The sequence below is a fragment of the Eleutherodactylus coqui genome, chromosome 11, assembly GCF_035609145.1.
Source record: "Eleutherodactylus coqui strain aEleCoq1 chromosome 11, aEleCoq1.hap1, whole genome shotgun sequence".
Taxonomy (NCBI): domain Eukaryota; kingdom Metazoa; phylum Chordata; class Amphibia; order Anura; family Eleutherodactylidae; genus Eleutherodactylus; species Eleutherodactylus coqui.
This window is the reverse complement of record NC_089847.1, coordinates 116,954,427-116,973,270: the sequence shown is the minus strand read 5'-3', so window position 1 is coordinate 116,973,270 and position 18,844 is coordinate 116,954,427. Positions and strand designations below refer to the sequence as shown.

Genomic DNA, 18,844 nt, shown 5'->3' with positions numbered 1-18,844 from the left:
GTCCTCTGATTCTGCATGCGTTTTATGTAGTCCTCCGGAAACATTAAAAGGGTTGTCTGAGATAAAATATTTTTTGGCAAACCGGCCCACCATGTGTAAACATAATAAAGAGCTCATATTGCTGATAATGTTCTCTTCCCGCTTGCCCACCACCAGCGACTCCAGGCCTCCTCACTGACGTAATCTTTGCCGGCTGCTGTCAGCCTGAGCCGTCTCGTAAACAGGCTGCTGCAGCCCGTGCCAGAGCACAGGGATGATCGCTGAGCAGTTACTGGCTGCAGCGGCGGGTTTACAGAACATCACAGCAATCCCATCACTTTGAGATATATCTACCCCTTTACAACTTACTCTGTGAAGGACTCCGAGATGAGAGCTTAGAATTAAAAGCCCCGCGTGCGATATCAGTGATTCATCTAAGTCAGTCATCTGAGTCACATTCTTAATCGTCTTCTGTTTCATAACAGTCTTCAAGAAAATATCACATGATTCCTTAGCTGACTGTCGGAGGGGCCCTAAGGGCAGATATGTATTCCGACCCCGGATCAGGGGCTACTTAGTGCCAACAGTTGCTCCCACTAGTGTTCTATTAAAGGGCCATGCCCTGCCGATACATTTCCCTGTGCGGGAGAGCAGATTTATATTGAATTATCTCAAAGCCAATAAGGCTTGTATTTGCAGCTGTTGGCATGCTGGGAGTTGTAGTTTCTCAACACTTGAAGAGACACAGGTTACAGTCAACTGCTCTACGCCGCACTACAAATGCAAGCATGCCCTAAAAACATTACATTGCTTATTGCTAAGTCTTGGGCCGGGCTCACACGAGCGTGCCAATGTAGCCTATTTCGTGGGCAGGTTTTGCGCACAGAATACGATGTACCAATCTCACATAGGTGGACATGTTGCTGCTCATAGAATATGCTACGCGTATTTTATATCTTGCCACGTATTATGTGCGCACACGTCTAGATAGTACATGGCATGTTGTTGCACACTGGCTTTGTGCTCCACGTGGATCTCTCGCAGGTGATGCGCTGTGAGATACGCTGCATGTGAGCCTGGCGAATGGGGCATTTGCACGACTGTGTTTCACATGTAAGTCCCGTTCGATGACCATATGGATGCAACTCGTACGGAACGGAAGCATCGGTGGGATTGTTAACCCAATGCAATTTGTATCCTGGTTTTCCTAGGGTACTTACTCTTCCTGCTGTTATAAAACGGCGCTATCTGCTGGCTAAAGCCAGTACTGCATGAGGTGACGCGTTAGATAGGCTGCAACAGCAGAGAGGCTGGCAATATGCAGTAAGAGAACCCCGGCGATTGTCTTCCAACATCGGAGCTGTACAGCCTTAAATCATAATGTCTTCAGACGTCAGACAGTGGATTGGAAAGGGTTAAGTGTAGGCGGAGGGGCTGATCACATCATAAAGGAACAGATGGTGAATCCAGGACAGCCGCCCGGGGCTCCAACCTCCTCTGATTTTACCAGGTCTGAGGAATATGAGGATTAACGGTGATCACAGGAGCCGCGGCCTCAGCTGTCCTTGTGTCCGACATACAAGGGTCTTCCTCGTATGTTTATTTCATACATGACACATGTGATTGCTGAAATAGGGGTGCAGGAGATGGCGCAGTGTCCTCATGTTTTTGCAGCATTAGTCACTAATTACTCTTATTAAACAGAAGAATGACTCTCACGCACTTCGTTTTTTTTTAACGCTGCGTTTTTTTTTTAACGCGATTGCCAATGGGACTTTCTAATGTTAAAAATGCATCGCACAAAAATGGCGAAGCACAAACGTGTGATCCGTTTTTTTAACATTATAAAGTCCCATTTGACAATCGTGTAAAAAAAAAACAAAAAAAAAAAAAACGCAGCGTTAAAAAAACGCAATTTAGTGTGAGCACTTAGTATAAGATTCCCGTGGAATGTCTTGGTCCCATCTGTTGCTGGGAAAGCTGGGTGATAACTAGTCTGCCATTATAGCACCCACAGAAGCCCATCTTCCTGGCTGTTACTGGGATGGGCCGTCATTGATCAACTGCCTCGTATGTAGTAGGAAAACCTCTTGTGGGCACGGTCACATGTAGCGGGAAACGGTCCGGATTTTCCACCACAAAAAAAACAACCAGAAATCTGCATCAACTCCGTGTCAAAATCCCCATCATGGGTGCAGATTTTGACGTGGAACTTGGTTCGGATCTACAGCAGATTTAGCCCCTTCTATCCAAAGGGTGAAATCCGCTGTGGATCTACACCAAAATTTGCATCAAAATCCAGACCAATGATGTGGATTTTGGTGCAAGTCTTGGGGGAGCGGGGGGGGGGGGGGGGATGGGACATATTGAATGTACCTTTGAAGGGTTTGGCTAAAAAGTCAACAAAAGTTCATTCTTGCATGATGAAAAGTTGTGGACTGCAGTAAGGACACGGGACTGTGATATCGGCCCGAGAAAATTGGACCAATAGAGCATCTATATATCTGCAATTGTGATGCATTTGTGAGAGGGGGGGCATAGGAAATATAGGGCAATTCTCGCAATGGAATCTCCCAAAAAATGTCATATTTCGATCTCGCACTATTGGTATGAGCGAAAAAACAACTAAAACACTTTGAAAATAAGTGCATCAATTCAGCCCTATCTACCGCATGCGTCTGGCATTGCGGTTTACCCCTACTGACTGCGCACAGACAAGACCGCTGCTATTTCTGGGGGGGGGGGGGGGAGAACGTTTTTCTCATCTACTGCAACCCCTTTAAAAAACGTGCAGTAAGCAAAACGGAACATAAAAGATGGGATTGGGGGTGATCACCACTGGGGATTGTACGTCTATATGCAGCAGCTGTAATTTTGGGATATTTGCCAAGTATACTCCACAAACGAGGCCGAGATCTGATAATGTGGCTGAAACGTTCTTTAAAAGATGTGAAAATATCTCAAAAGCAGTGGCACCTCGCCAAGATTATAATTGATGGGTGCTGACCAATGGGCACTGCTGATCCTGAAAATGAAGGTGCGCAGCGCTCGTTTAGAGGCGCTAACTTTCAGACAACTTCTGCTCTTCTACTAGCTTGTTAGTCTCATCATTTAAGTAATCTATTCGCATTAAGTGTTGCTTTACCACTGTAAATCATATTTCAAGTGGCTGCCACTAGGGGTCTCCCTTCCAACCTCTCTGCAATCCCCTTTGTCGTTAGGTGCAGAGCTTCTGTAGTAACAAAGACATAAATGTTTCCATAGGACAAGGGGGAGGGTCTATCTTTGCAGGCTGCTTCCCAACACTTTAAGGCTGCAGGTTGACAGATCTGCAGACACTGTGATAAGTATCTGAAACTGTATATCTGAATTATCCTGGGATAGCAGAGAGGCAGGCAATCTGATATGGCCTTTCTGCTGATTAGATCAGAGACAGAGCAATGCAGCATGGTAAGTGAGGGCAAGGAAGTCAGGACAGTGAACTACTGGCAGAATGCATCCTATATGAAAGTGGATTGTAAACCACATAGCAGATAAATGGAGTTCTGAAAATCAGAACTTGCAGACATGAAACAGGGTGCAAACAGCAACAAATAAGGGGGAAAGGAGGACTTGGGGTATTTTAGAATGCTGGTTGAAAGCTCAGGTACGCTTTAAAGCTGCATCCCTTTCACTGTTTCAAGGGAATGCGCATAGCTACAATTTCTTGTACAGCGGAGGTCGGGAGCACTGTCTTTCAGAAAAAAAAATTGGATTGCGCAATACTGAACAATGATCCTTCAGTGTAAACACGGCCAGCGATTGTCCAACTTACAGATCTAAAATCATTGTTCACTCGTTGGGTGTAAAGATTGTTTAGTCGTTCACTAGCACAGTCCCCTGAATGACCAACGATGGGTTGAATGAAGAAAAAGTTAACAATTATCGGCGTTTGTAAACTGATTGCACTTTAAAGCAAACGGCTGTCATTGTTCGCCCGTTCCAACGATTTCTCCCTTTTAGAGTCCAATGGTAAAGCAGCACTGCGGCCCCTTCACTCTCAGGATTAGTGGGGGTCCCATAGTTCGGAACATCACCTTACAAGATAGATACTCAGTAGTAACACTCCTGTTGGGCCACAATAGATCTACAACTTTAAACCTAAGTTGTTGAAAAACTACCTGTTCTGCACTCGGTAATTGAGTCGGCGGAGCGTTCCTAGCCTCAGGGCTTATCGGACAGGATATAGTACAATGTTCTTAGTTCCTCTCGTACGCCTAGTACTTTATTACTTGGTACAGAAAGATGATGCATTAATTTGCCCGCACTCTCCACCAATATATCTCTGACACTATGATATTATTAAAACATCACCTCTGACTATAGTTGTCTCCACCGGCTATGTTGGTTTGATGAAATGAGAATATTGCTGGGCCGTAGGTGAGGATGATTCACCGTAGTTCTCCGGTGCTTCCTTCTAACCTTACTCTGTATGTTCTGCCGTAGGTCACTGCAGGGGTGGCCCGGGAGGAGATGGCGATTTTAGTATAGCAAAAAAGATTGCTACTGGTGCAAAACTTTTTGCAATGCTTTGTTTCTATCTTTAAAGGGAACATGACACCCCGGAACTAAGTTATGGTGGTTGGTGAGCTGGGAGATGTATTTATTCTCCTCCGCTCCGGTATTCCTGAGCTCTCCCTCCAGTGAAGCGTGCTGGCGATCTGAAAGTCCAACTGTTGTACGTTCTCCCATAGAAGTCTACGGAAGAGCGTGTGCATAGGGGTCTGAAAAGCATAGTATTTTCAGACTACGCGCAATCTTCACTGGGAGACGGCGCTGGTGAGCTCATCGGACAACACCATAGCTTAGTTTATGGTGGTGTTCCGAGGTGACAGGTTCCCTTTTAAAGGGGTATTCCCATCTTGTGAAGTGATGTCATATCACTAGGATTTGCCTAACTTTGGCTAGTGGTGGTCTAACCTCTGTTAGACCCCCCCCCTGCAATCCTCAGAGTGAAAGGGAATCAGCACTGTCTTTAGGGATGCTCATTGACTTCTTTTGAGGGAGTTTTGTGAGCATGCTCTGTGACCCAGCAGGGAGGAGGTGAGCTGTGACATCACCTGTAGAGGATGGTGGATCATGTGTTATCTTTATATCAATCTATATCTATTTTCACAATTCACAATAGGTGAGATCACAGCTCACCTCCTCCCCCTCCCCCTAATATAGGTGTCCCCTTCCATTGTAACCCTGCCTGTGATGTTAGTGAGATGACTTCTGCAAAGTTTTCTCTACAGATCAGGAAGCTTCAATCAGGCTTAGTAGTCAGTGTGAGAATTTCAGGATTCTTAGGGTGCCTGTCCACGGGTGTGATTGCTATGGAAAGCGCCAGCCCTGTCTCCATCATTGCGATTCTCCGTTCGCGGCGGGCTACCTATCAGATTAGGCTGACCGGCAGAGATTCGTGTGCGGCTCCTGCTCCTGGGCGGCGGCTCCCGCAGCGGAGATCTGCTGCGAGACTTCGCAACGCCTGTGGACAGCCGGCCTAACTCTGTAATATACATGGTAACATGGAAAATTTTTAATTGTCAGAAATGTTTTAAAAAAAGTAGCATAAAAACTTTATTTAAACAATGTTTTCTGATGATGCTTCCCTTTAAGTCCTGGGAAGCAAATCTTTGCAGATAATCTCATGCACAGGGCACTGGAGGGTTTGTACAACGCATCATTATCATCCAGGAAAGGGAAATACTTCTCTAATGTAGGAGATTCGGATGATGTTTGGGGCTCCGCTGATGTCTGTGAATGTTGTGGAGTCGTCGCCTTTTTAAAACCTGTTGCCTATGTGAAATTTTACTAAAATAACTCTGGTTTAGTCTTGAGACTTCTGCACTTGCAGTTCTTCCCAGTGAGAATCTGATGTGGCAGCACTGGTTGTCCTCTCCATTATCAGGGAATGTATAATGGGGTAAGTTGTGAGCAAAGGAGTATTATTTGCCATGCAATGCTCCCTGGGAAAAAAGTTATGTGAATTGGCAACACTGTCTCTCTAGTGCCACCTATTGGACAGTGACTACCCTATATGTCATTGCCCTTTTAACAGGCCTTCCAACATGACTAAGACCCCCTCCCCCCACATACCCCCATACACATTAAACTTCAGTCGACTAGGCCCAGCAATAACAGTGGGGCCAGACGACTTGGGGCCCTAATCGTTCAGATTCCAGCACCCAGAGGCAATCCGAATGATTTTTGTTTAGTGTAAAGGCACGCCCCGACTGAACGACAAACGATAATTTGTTTGCCTCTTGTTCATCGTTCAGTTTATGCGTACAGGAAACTGAATGATCGGCCCATGTGAACAGGCAGTTGCTCCCTTGTGAACGACTGCCTGTTTTCTGTGAATGGATGCCGGTGGATCGGAACGATCTCTTCGCCTACATTCACCGAGCGATCAATCCTTTTTTATAAGCACAGGAACGATTATCGCTGGGAAGACCTGGTGGGCATCTGTGCCCGCCAGGTCGTCCTGTGCAAAATCGCCCTTTCTAATGTCTATGGGGACCGTTCAACTTGCCTCCGGCAGATGATGTCAAGCGAAAACATTATCTGGGGTGTTGAGTTTCACCTTTTCGTATGTGCAACTGCTGCTTCATTCATTCTTTCTTTCCCCTCCCTTTTGTTCCAGGTAGGGGTAGTACATCACGCGACGTGGAAACCCCTTCTTAAGATTGGTGAGGGTCTTAACCCCCCCTCCCCCCTCTTTTTTTTTTTTGGGGGGGGGTACAACCCCCTTTAGGATAGGGCTACACAGCGACATGAAAACTGCAGTCTCGCACTGTGGGGTTGCATCTAATGATTGCCAGTGGTGTCATATGGCAGCCTGCGACCTAACACCACTGCAACGCGACTAATCTGGTTAGATTTTGGTCGCAAGTCACAGGGTTTTCCACCGTGGATATCGATGTATGTCGTATGTGACTGCGACTTGCCTGCCGCGTATCTGCGATTTGGCTGCTGTTTGACAAAGCAGTTGCCGGGCTGACACGGGCGCGGGGCAGCTAAATGTTTTGGTTATGCAACTTTTTTTAAAACTTTGTTGTGCCACACAAACCCTTGCCAATCTGTGCCTGAGATCACTTGACTCCGTGGTTCCCGGTGCAGGACTTAGTTCCGGGGCCTCATGTTTTCGCAAGGTGGAAAGTCCTCGTTCCATTAGCCGCTGATGTGAACGTCCTAATTGCGGTGAAGTGATTAATCCTTTGTCTTCGTTTAGGTAATTAGCAGGCGGGCACCGTGTGCTGGATGGCGCTGAGCTCATCTCTTCATCCTCTAGTCCATGACTTGTTGTGTCATTGAGAATTGGTAGCGGAGAAAACACATCGCACTCGTATGGCGAGCGAGTGTGATACGGTTTTTCTTACTCTCTCAGGCTAACTTCGCACGGCGAGCGCATTATCGGGCGGTGACATCACTTTCCCTGCGGATGCAAGGAGTTTATATTCTCTGCACCGCCTCTCATCACTTCGGGGAAGTCGTGTTCTGCGGCCAACGGCACGATCATGGAGTTTCATAATCTTTGTCTCGCGACGCACGAATGTAAACCCCGTTCTTTTGAAAAATCGCCCGTGTGAATACGCCCTAATGGGAAACATGGAGGTTACACGAGTGGTGATGGTGTATGTGGGACTTTAACCTAAAAGAAAGGTGGAGGTCAATAGAAAACAACTCCTCGCCGTTGGGTTAGCCCCCCGACTTGCTGTCCGAGGATCTACCTGTCCGTACAAACTACACATGGGGGGCCCTATCTTATCACATACGGCCCCCGCCTGTCTGCAGCGCACCTCACCTCTGAGCAAAGTCCCTACGAAAACATGACTATTGTCTAGTAATTTCCTGCCAAAGCCGCTGGTGTTTACATGTGCACACAATGCCTGGTCATACAAGTGTCATGGAAATGCAAACACGTGAAGGCAGAGCTTAACAGGGCTGGACTCAAACAGAGCAGCGGCTCGGGGTGAAACGTGATGATCAGGGTCCAAAATGGTAAAATACAGGCGTAAAGCAATATTCTGGTTTCAGGACACAACTGTCTTGGGACCTTAGAAGGAGGTGCATTACCTGCGGTTGTTCTTCTCTGCCAGCTCTCCGATCCGCTGGTTCCTGGTTCTGTTTTCAGACATCAAATATGGCCGACACGATTACGTTCAGTATTAACGAATGCCCCAACTTAACGACGAAGGAGATTTAATTAGCTTCTCGTTCATCATTTAGTTTCTGCATGCAGCCCTTTCCTTATGAACGACGGCTTGGCCCGTGTCAACGGGCGGCCCTTCCCTTATGAACGCGGGATCGGGCCGCGCCAATGGGCGGGCCTTCCCTTATGAACGTGGGATCGGCCCGCGCCAATGGGCAGCCCTTCCCTTATGAATGACTGCCTGTTTACTGTGAATGGAGGCAGGTGGACCGGAACTATCACCGACCCGCTCCGCCATCATTCACTAGCGATACTCCTTCCTCTGTAAAAGCACAGGAGCGATTATCGCTGGGGCGACCGGTCATGTGTGCCCAACCAGTCGTGTAGAGGGGACCTATACTTACCTCATCCGATCTGCCATTGCTCATGTTAGGACAATGTCTAGTCCCCGGTTGGCCTTCGTTTCTTGTTGCTGCCACTATGTCAGCAGGACATTTGACCGCTGCGGTTAATCATCAGGCAAGGTAGGCTAATGACCGGTCGCACTAATTACATGTCCAGGTGGTGGTGGTATAACAGACTTGTTACCAGCCGGGGATGAAGTGAGGAGCAGGACTTTTCTTATTCGGCCTGTTTAGAAGGAAGACGTGTCTCTCCCTAGATAACCCCATTATTCTAGTCAGCCATGACACCCTTAGGGTGCATCCACACGTGTCGGACTCGCTTTTAGTCAGATCTGATATTTATTTACTACGGCATCCGTGGCAGAAATCCAAGGCTGACTTTCAGATTTCTGTTGCGGTGTGCACTTCTCCGTGTGCCGCGGCTCATCCACAAGTGTCAGTGGCGGGCTTCGAATTCTTGAACATTTTTGCATGCATGGAGGCAATTGGTCATCAGATTTGGTGCGGAACATCATCGAGCTGTAAAGTCCAACCCGTGTAAACGGACCCCTGATGAGTAATAAAACCAATCAAAAGACAACACAAATGCCGGCAGGATGTCCGGAACATATCGCTGAGCTGTCATTGTCCCTCGTACCACTACTAGGGGTGACCGACTGTCGAATGCGATTGCCCTCCAGACTATCACACCAGCAGGGGGCAGTGTGCTGTTCCACAGCAGAGGCAGGATTGAGGCGCTCCTCGCGAAGCCTCCATTCTGGAACACGACTGTCATCGGCTCTAAAATGCAACCTGGATTCATTACTAAAGTCCATAATAGTCCAGATTTCTAGTTAACTGCAAATGAAGGTGACTGTGTTGGGGTGGTAATGGCAGGACAAGTAATGGACGTCATGACTTTCTGCTAAGCACCTGGAAACGGTCCATCCAGAGAAAGGGTTCTGTAAGGAAGGTGCCGCCTGGGTCTCAATGGTGGACATCAAAACAGTTGGATCTACTGGTGGACTGTCTGAGGTGGCCGGAGCCCGTTCACCATATGTGTGCTCTTATGTAACTACTGCACCCAACACCTCCTAACAGTCTAATCAGGAGGGCCTAGATGGTGGGGCAATTCATCAAAATGACCACCCTACTTCTCTCATTCCAATGATGCGCCCCTCTCAAAGTCTGTTAACTGAGCAAAATGTCTGAGTGTGTCGTAGAGACGTCTAGTGGTCAACGATCTCTCAACAAGAGGTCAACTACACAAAAGTAGCCTCAGAGAGCCTTTATATAGGGCGATGGAGGAAGCCCTTTTATGGGCTCTGGTGGCAAGACCCAGTGTCTAATCGGACCACAACTGTGCTCACTTACATATCGTGGGGTGGGGAGGGTCATTCACTTTAACAGGGCAACTTTATCGGTAAGTGGCGGCTGACATACAAGTCCCTCCTCCCATGTCATCGGGCCGTACGTACCTGGGCGACAACCCTGGCAGGCACTACTGGTGGCTCACTACCTCCTCTGGACTGCAGCAGCCAAGGATAGACTATGATCCCATCACCTGAACCTGGGGGAGTTGCATCATTAGCAGTGATGTCTGGAAGTAGTAGCGCCGATTTTTGGGGTATAATATTTTTTGAATGAACCGTTGTCTGATTCCATCAGTGTCTTTGTTTGATCGCTTTCTGCCTGAGACAATGTCTGTGACCTCGCTGACCGGCGTGTTGGCGGAGCAGTCGGGGTGCCCTTTCTGAAAACTATTTCAAGCATAAAATTAACTTTGGCTTGATACATTGTCTCGGAGATCGGAGCGCCAGTTGTGACTTTCGCTATTTTCACATCAGTTCTGGAGATTGAGCAAAGCGGATTAGTCATTTAGCTGGAGAAACGTGACATTTAGAGCTGTTTATGTGCCGCTTCACGGTCGGATGAGATCACAAAGTGGGAATTCGTTCAGTGGTTTTTGTGTTTTTTTGCTATCAATATTCCGTTCGTACTTTTTGCTGACTGTGGTGCAAATTTAGATTTATTTATTTTTTTAAAAATTTTTTTTTAATGTGGAATTAAATTCTGCCCCATCTCCACTACATGTGCACATGCCCTAAATCGGCCTTTAGAGCCACTCCGCTCTTATGTAAAAGGCACAACATGCAGTATGTTACGGCAGCACTTAAATGACTTGACCGCAGAATGTGACGATGCTTTACAAGTCTCGGCATACCTTGATAACTGCAGGCTGTCAGGGAAGACTGCCAGATCAAGCGTTATGCTGGCAAGTATCCCTGCTTGCTCACTAGCAGCATTTCCACTCCTGGCAGCCAGAAAGGAGATGGTAGCGGAGTTCGTTGTCATAAATTAAGGCCACCTGAATGTTGCGGTTTTGATTGGCGGCGATATGAGCTTTCAAATCACTGCTGATCAGCAAAATGGTGCGGCTGCAGCCGTCGTTCATTTACGAGGGTTCTGTGTCACATCCTTACACACTGCAATACTAGTACTGCAGCTCAGTCCTTTGGAAGTGAAGGGGACTGAACTGCACAGCTGCCCGTATGGACGAGCCACCATAAAGGGCACACCCGCTTGCTGTAAATTGAGCCTAAGGGCTCTTCTACACGTGTCGATAAATCGTTAAGGTTGCTATGATCCAGTGGCAATCTGAACGATTCTCGTTCTCTGTAACCGCACGTCCGACTGAATGACGAACGGAAATCTATAAGATTCTCGCTCGTTGTTCAGTTTCTGAATGCAGAAAACGGAGCAACAGATTGGCCCGTGTAAACAGGCAGTCCGTCACTTATGAACTGCCTGTTTATTGTGAATGGAAATCAAATGTAATTTTGGACAGAAAATGCGCCCATGTGACTGGGCCTTAGGAGGGGTCATCCCACAGGTCCTTTATTGTGCTGATTGGTTGAAGGACTCACATGGAAGTTCAGGGGGAATTTTATATAATTTCTTTGTCCTAGAATGTATTTGCCCCCCGACCCTCATCATTCTGCACCTTTTATGATTCTTTTTATATTTTGCCTATCATTCGCTCTTTGTACGTGCGGACTAGAAGTGCTATGCTGTCGCCACCTATATCGGGAACGTAATTCTGGAGCGTGCTCTAACACTATCACCTTTCGTTCTGTCATACCCGTTTATCTCCTCCCTCCCCTGGAGTCAGTCAGATAGTAGCCGGCGTCTTCATCAATAGTGTATGAATGTGAACCTGCCTATTACATTGTTGTGGAAAGTGCCTGTAAGAGGCTGCGCCTGGGGATAAGAAACCATAGCTGCAGGATATAGGAAGGAACAAGTATACGGAATGTACAGTCAGTGCTGTGCAGCACGTACGATAGACATTTAACCAGATACAGGGGTATTGAGCATATAGTGGAATCTATATAGAGAATAGAGATCTGAACCATACAGTATGGAAAAACATACCGAGAACTCTGCCAGTCACGGAGGGGTGTAGAGTTGGCGTTGACCTCTGGCGGACACGGAGGGGTGTAGAGTTGGCGTTGACCTCTGGCGGACGCGGAGGGGTGTAGAGTTGGCGTTGACCTCTGGCGGACGCGGAGGGGTGTAGAGTTGGCGTTGACCTCTGGCGGACGCGGAGGGGTGTAGAGTTGGCGTTGACCTCTGGCGGACGCGGAGGGGTGTAGAGTTGGCGTTGACCTCTGGCGGACGCGGAGGGGTGTAGAGTTGGCGTTGACCTCTGGCGGACGCGGAGGGGTGTAGAGTTGGCGTTGACCTCTGGCGGACGCGGAGGGGTGTAGAGTTGGCGTTGACCTCTGGCGGACGCGGAGGGGTGTAGAGTTGGCGTTGACCTCTGGCGGACGCGGAGGGGCGTAGAGTTGGCGTTGACCTCTGGCGGACGCGGAGGGGCGTAGAGTTGGCGTTGACCTCTCTGTGATATATATTGGAGAGCAAAGGGCAGTAATGTTTAGTGCCTCCTATAGGACATAAGATTATGGATCACTGTTACTGTTGGAGGATCTAGAACTTTTGCTCCAATTTAGTATGAAAGTTGTAGCACATACAAGGACATTTTTATAGGGTGGGTCACGGAAAAGTAGCCCGTTTTCAATTTAACTGGGACAGTAAGTTGATAGTTTTTTTTTTTTTTCCAAAGCCTAATTGATCTGTCCCCATGTTACAACAGATGCGGGAAGTCCCTGTTCACTTCTGTGCGCCTCCAGGCACGTCGCAGCATGTTGGCTGATACTGCCCGCAGCTCTTTAACGGTGTTGCTGTTTATAGTGATGTCTTCCTTGAGTTCATCAGTGGTGTGCCCATTTATTTGGGTACACTTGATGCTTTTTTTACCAACAGAGGGAAGCTGCCCGTGGACAAGTCTAGGGAGCTGGCTGACCATAACCCATTGCTCACAGCTCGCTCACTGTCCAAACCTCGCAGGAGGTGCAGCATGTGCCCCATCTTGTTGGAAAAGTTGTTCATTCATTCTTCGGGTGTTGGTTGATCGGGAAACTGTTAAAATGTGTCCTACATAAACCACGGTATTCGGTTGATTATAAGAAAATGGGGCGCACTATTTGTACTCCTTTCGATGCACAGCAAATCCAACTTTCTTGTCTTGTGAGTGGGGGGGGGGGGGTGAATCGGGTGTGGTTGCAAGTTCAGAGGTTGGACACAGAGTTGATTTTCGAGATCTTTTTACAATCCGCTGCTGAATGTCAGTTTTTAGTTCAGACATCCGGAGTGAGTCCCTTTTTCTTCATGTATGACAGACCTGGTTTGGTGCCGTTTCTACTTTGCGGTGGCTCACCCTGTAAATTGAGTAGCGGTATCGTGACCCCCTACAGTCACCTTTCTACAGAACATAAGCGAGTGGAATGTGTAGAGTTCAGAGGAAACTGCAGCAGTCACCCAGGCTAACAAAACTTGTTACAGCCCGTGTAGACCCAGTTTCCCCCAAAATAAGCCCTACCCTGATCTTTCTAGCTTTTTTTTTTTCTTTTAAAGCTTGAAATATAAGCCCTAGCTGCATTACATAAAAAAGGGATACTTACCTAGCGGGCTTTGTCTGGAGCTCCGCCTTGCGTCCTGCAGTCCTCGTTCGCCCACACAAGATCACTTCCTGGTTACGGGTTTTATAAATCCCACCTCCAGGAAGCAATGGCTCTGATTGGCTGAGCAGCGTGATGGCTAGAATTGGCTCATCGAGCGCTGCATTGATTGGTTTGAGCATCGGTCGAAGATCCAATCATAGCCATTGTGTTGTGGACTGATTGGCTGCAGCAGTCACATGTCCTGGTCAGCAGCAACTTGGGGAGTCGGAGTGATTGTGAGACTCTCTTAAGTCGTGGGAAAACCCCTGTAAAATGGTTTACGGGTCCCGCTGTTAACCTTTGTAGCGTATTCCGCCTCGCTGCACATAGAACGTCTTGTTCCCATCAGCAGGGTGTGTGTAGAATACTATACTGTGTGGTAACGCAGAATAAATAGTCTTATTTGACATTGCTCCACTGAATGGAGACGTTATCGAGCTGCTCTGGACAACTTTTTTTTTAAAATTTTTTTTTATAGCTTTTAAACAAACTTGCCTTTTTGTTTTTCTGTACTTCCTGGATCTGTTTACACGTTTTTGGTATTTTAGTTAGCGACATCACATGCTTACATAAAAGTTAAATTTATTAAAATATCGTTATTAATCCCGCTGGTAAGCACCGTTAGAGGGACAAACATGTGATGCCAGGGCGGCCTTTCTTTTTTTTTTTTTTATTGCCTCGTCTGCCTAAAATAAATTGCACAAAAGGCATTCATCCCACGAAAAAGGGTGATATTACAGCGTTACTGGACTTAGAGCCCGGTCTCCCACCGACGGGTCGGATTCTGCATGGGAGAGCCCGCAGTGAAATCCGGCCCTGACCGCTGCCGTGCGTACCTCTCATCACTGCAGGTGGCGGCGGCGAACATGTGCAGAACAGATTTCTTTCAAATGTTTTCCTTTTCCCGCGCCGTCGCTAGACGATGACGTGGGTACCCGCCACCTATCTGCAATTTCAATGGGCCGCGGGTCGGGCAGCTTCAGTTGACTTCAATGGAAGCCGTCTGTGTGGAATCCGCAAGAAAATAGAGCATGCTGCGATTTAATTTCCAGAAGCGGAAATCGCAGTTGTAGTGAATGTTATGTTTTCTGAATGCACGGGGAATACCGCGGCTCGTCTGCGCGGGTGACTATAATGGATTCCGTAATGGAAATCCGGTTGTGTGTGACAGGCCTAAGGCTATTTTCATACGGGTAAGACTCTCGCACGCGTTTTGCGCATTGCGAGACTGGTATACTAGCACAAGTATGAGCTCCATTCTTTGGAATGGATAGTCACATGAGTGTTTTGTTGCTTCCTTCCTCCCCCTTGCAGCATGTTCTATCTTTGGCGCAGCGGGACATTAAGACACCCCTTGGCACCGCGCTCTATGTGATGTTTCTCACTGAAATCAATGACAAGCACTTGTGATCCTTTGGCACGAGGCGTTTTTCAATGGAAAAGCTCCTTGCATCGGCGTGAAAACCGCACATCGGCAAGTGTGGTATCGGGCAGCGTTTCTCGGCCAGATGTCGCGCTCGCCGTGTGAATTTAGCCCAAGGATGCATTCAATCAATATGGTTGAGGTGCAGAAATGACTAGCAGTGATCTGGATTATGGTTTTCTTCAGCAGGTTTCGGGGTATTTTGTAGCTTCCATATTGTATAGTGTGCACACATCATCGACCAGATCAGACACAAGCTATCAGTCTCATATCCAAAATGGCTCTCTGGGCAGAAACACCCAGACAGCCCCTTTTATTGTAAAGCATAACACCTGCCCTTTAATGGGCGTGCAACAGATTACATCAGTAACATATAGGATTCTCATTTGTCGGATCATATAGAATCCCCCCCTCCTTCCTGCCCACCTTCTCTCAACTCCAATGTATAAGCAAGTCTTTGTCTTACAAACATGTGCTCAAACCTGAAACTGAAAGTAAGTATCTCTTTGTTGAAGAAGATTCTGTGTGGGGGGATGGGGAAGGACTGGGAAAACACTCAAGATGAACACAAGCAATAACATATAACACTGTGATTTAACTCTTTCCTTATGCAGCAGAGTTCCACATTAGGCTGAAGTCACAAAACACACAATACGTCTAGTTTAGTACAAATCGATAGACATTTTACACTGACTAATCATCATGTCTATCACAGCAGTTTTTTTTTTTCTGCAATTCACGACTGTTTTCAGTGTGGTGAAATACCAAACCAAAAACGCAGTTTTTCGTGTTTTGCCGCAGCTTTACCTGCACCATTTGATTACTCTTACGGCCCCTTCACAGGAGCGTAGGCCCGGCACAGTAGGGCTTGTACTCGCTGCCTCGAGCCTCCATTACCCTTTATGTTGATATAAAAACAAATGAAACCTTTCCGTTTTCCCACTGATTGATTTTTAATTTTTTTTCTTTCTTTAAACCCTTAAGGACTTGGCCTTTTTTGGGCATAAGGACGCAACGATTTTGGGGGCGATTTTTAATCTCCACTTGTCAAAAGCCATAACTTTTATTTTTCCGTGGACACGAACATATGAGGGCTCGCTTTTTGTGCGTGGAACTGTATTTTTTATTGGTGCCATTTTTGAATACATAGACTTTATTGTAAAACTTTTTTTTATTAATTTTATTTTTTTATGACTGAGAGCAGCAATTCTGCCGTTGTATCTTGTGACTTATTTTTTGTTACGTTACAGTACGATTACAACGTAACAATTATTTTTTTTTTCTTTTTTCCACTTTTCCGCAGTGAAAACCTTTTTTTTTTTTTTTTTAATTAAGGTGAATGGCAGTGAGAAGAAGCTCTGAGGCGGTCTTTTGGGTCCATAGTGATCACAGCGGTACTTTGTTGGATAATTCCCAGAGTAATGCTGTAGACAGGCTGAAGCCCAATGGACCTCTGCAGGAACCAACTTGACTCCAATGGCCCAGCTATATACAAACCTTTGTATAAATCTACAGAAAACAACCCAAAAAGTTGGAAGCCAATAACAGTTTTATGGCCGCCTGGCATCCTGTATTCCTATTGTGTTGGGTTTCAGATGCAGTAAACAATCCGTGTGCCCGCCGTCCCATTAAATTGAGCCTCTTTGCCATTTTAAGGTGCTTACAGGCTAATCATTTATCATTAGTTCCGGATTAACTGTCGGCTTCCATGACTGCCCTAGCCAAGCCGTGAGAAAATGCGAATTCCTTTAGGGGAGGGTGTGATGGGCCCATTCAAGAGAACCGTGAAGGTTGACCGCAGCTAAATTCATCAACCAGTTCTCAGTGATCCAGAACCTTCAGACCTCATGGAACCTCATGCCTGGAAAGGGCAGGTACTTGTAGGAGAATCTCATTAAGGCCAGGACCACGGGCGGTAACCATTTTATACCTGGCTAAGGTCCTTCAAGCAACGTACCACCTAATCTTGAGCCTTTAGACTACTGCCCAGATCTGCTTCCCATCCTAACCTACTTTTTGAAGTATTCGGGTATGTTAGCATTATGTTTCCTCTTCTTTGTCATATCCTCATTCTTGCGAAGTGTGATCAGAGGGCCATATTCCTTAAAGGTAGTTTAGAAGATGATCTTCAAGCACCCCATGAGGTCATCTTGAAATAATGTAGGAGTGCCACATTCGATACTATCAATTAGCTTAAGAGAAGAGCCGCTACAAAGGCTTTTCCACCCTCTTTGCATTATATGGACATCCCATTGATTTTTTTTTTAATGGAAACTGTGCAATGCTTAATTTCGCCTGTGGAGGTGCTGCAGGGAAAATGAATACTTGTAGAGTTTAGGTCAAGTCTGACCAACCTAACTAATCCTATAGGTCTTGACCTGTATTTTCACAGTTTAGGCCCTGCTCGACCTAACACCTCCCTCACACAGGCGATTTTGTACAGTGTTTAGCGCTGCGTTTTCAGCTCTATGCTAAACACTATGCAACCCTCCAATTTGGTGCCACGTTTTTGGCAGCGCTAAACGCAAGTTGCTACCCTGATTTTCTGGAAGGCATTGGGGGTGGGAGTGGGGTGCTTGAAATATAAGCCCTACCCTGAAAACGATACTATGTAATAAAAGAAAAAAAAGGAATACTCACATAGTGGGCACCGGCAATGAATGGCTATGATTTGTGCATCGAGCACTGGCTCTAGCTGAGCCCTGGGATCAGCCAATCAGAGCAATCTCTTGCTGGAGGCGGGGGTCTTCAAACCGCACTACTATTAAGAGATGCTCTGTCGGTGATAAGCACCCGGAAGCCTGCAGGGACGCCGGAGAACAACGGGAGGGTCCTGGACAGCGCCTGCCATTGTGTTTTCCCCAAAAATGCTTCGGCTGTGATTGGCTGAGCCAGTGGCGCTGTGATCCAATCACAGCACTCGTTTGCTGGAGGCATTCAAAGCCTTGTTACCAGGAAGAGAATCCTCTGTTGGCGCGAAGGACACAGCAGCCTGCCAGGGGGCCAGCGCGAGGGACTCGGACACCGCCGGCTAGAGGATTATTGCTGGTTTTTGTTTTTTCTCCATGTAGTTTTAGCTAGGGCTTATTTTCAGGGAAACACAGTAGGTGAGTATAAGGCCTCTCACACAGTTTTGGCATTCGGCTTCCTTTGCTGCTTGTTTGGCTGTGCTCAAAACACGTCAGCGCTGCTGAAACCACAGTAAATGCAGAGTTGAAGAACACACCTGTGTGAGGGAGGCCTACGGCTGCTGCCACTAATGGCAGGTCTGAAATGCTTGTATTAGGTTAATTTTATATTTTTTTGGACTGCAAGAAGAGCATCTTCATATCTTGAGAGGTTTCTTTGGATGTTCTAGAATCTAGATGATACCAGATTGTATCTCGGACGTGTGTTCTTGTTGCTCACGCGTTTTGTCAGTTTCCATTGAGGTTTATTACTGTTTTCAGCGTGGTTCTTTTCTTCCCGGATTAGTTGACCTCAGCAGGCATGCCTCGTTAATGCTTGGTGGAATGTCTTCAGGTCTCCTTATTATACCCTTCTTGGTTTGCACATCTCACTGGTGGTTCCTAATGGGATTTCGGGGCCCTTGACAGCTGAGTGACTGATGGCCTCTCTTCTCCCCTCTGTCATCGGTTCGAGGAGCGGCTCCAGCAGACCCAAGCGGGATCAAAGGAGTTTTCCATTTCATTGCTGCAGCTACTTCGTTCTCGGAGTCTGTTGGTCCCAGAGGCCAGATCCCTACCGGCCGTAACGTGATCACATATCCCAGTGATCGACCCCCACTTATAAGGCCGGTCTCACATCTGTGTATCCAGAC

The 18,844-nt window shown here is 47.0% G+C and overlaps 1 protein-coding gene across 17 annotated transcripts in view; it reads left to right on the top strand.

Moving 5' to 3' along the window:
* MADD (MAP kinase activating death domain) overlaps nucleotides 1–18,844 on the top strand; it is a 109,672-nt gene that overhangs the window by 18,202 nt on the left and 72,626 nt on the right. The gene's annotated exons all lie outside the window — the stretch shown is intronic.